Raw genomic sequence first — 1,266 nt, forward strand, 5'->3', positions numbered from 1 at the left:
ACAAGGGAAGAGGAACTCCCTGAATATGTGCCGTATACTATATTTTTCTTTCTATTGCCATATATGATTGGATAGCTGATTTGCTGCATTCTGGGAAATGTAGTGAAAGGGTTCAACATGTGATAAAGGCTTCAGAAATCACCAAGTGTCTTTCTGGTAAGATAGACAACAGACCCCCAATCTCTATCGAGCTCTATCGAGTCCTCAATCTAAGGTGCCTGGCACAGGCATAGAAAAACATCCCCAGACACTTATTCAACCAAGATACGGGCTTGCCTAGACGCTTATCTAACCAAAAGACGGGCTTGCCAGAATTCTTGGTTCGATTTTAAATCTGGAAAATATCTATCATTGCCATGCAATGGGCTAGCTAAGATAAAAAACGGATGAAATTAAGTAATAATGGGATAATAATGGTAATATGGGTTTGCTTCCCTAATGTTTAAAACCTTTCAGTAGACAAACCTAATAATGTGTTTTCTTCCTAACAGTTAAAACATTTCAGCTGTTGCCATGGCAATTTGGTCATGTGAGCCAAAAGTACAGTTTACTTAGCAAGTCATTGCGTAAGAGGAAGTTGTGGGCGACAGCATCAGAGAGCAGAGATGGTGTCAGCAGCAGAAGGCGGTCGACTTCCCTTCCAGCGGCTGCGTTGTCGCCCGCCATGCCTGTTCCTCTTCTTCCGCAGAGTGCGTTGCTCGGGGATGGTCACCCAGCCGCTCCGGGGTCATCAAAGGCCGGGGAATGACTAGGCCATACCTATACGCCTAACCATGTCAGATGTCAGAATCACACTGTGATGCATCTATTTTGCTGAAGTTGTTGCCTAAGCTGGGGGCAGGATACTCTGATGACACTGTGGCTGTGTTTTTACCAGGTTGCAGACCTGGTCTAGAAAGAGACTGAGCAACTACTAAACACTTTTTAGCGACCTCTTCATCATTGGCTGTCCTTTAAGCCAATGGGGAGACTTCCCCGTACTCTGAACGCTCTCCCATCTCTTCCACTGAGTTGAGAGCAGTTGAGAGACACACTGTTGCAGCTACTTTTGTGTGACATAGAATATGTCACACAAACAGCATATGCACTGTGTCCCTCTGGAGCAGGGGTCAGCAACCCGCGGCTCTGGAACCGCTTGCGGCTCTTTAACTCCTCCCTAGTGGCTCCCTGAAGCTTTACACATTTTTACAAAAAAATAAGAAATAATTAATATACATCTTTTTTTTAACATAACATTTTTAATTTATGGTTGCTGTATGAGGCCAA

Source organism: Gymnoscopelus braueri (assembly GCF_963280865.1).
Source record: "Gymnoscopelus braueri genome assembly, chromosome: 4".
Lineage (NCBI taxonomy): Eukaryota > Metazoa > Chordata > Actinopteri > Myctophiformes > Myctophidae > Gymnoscopelus > Gymnoscopelus braueri.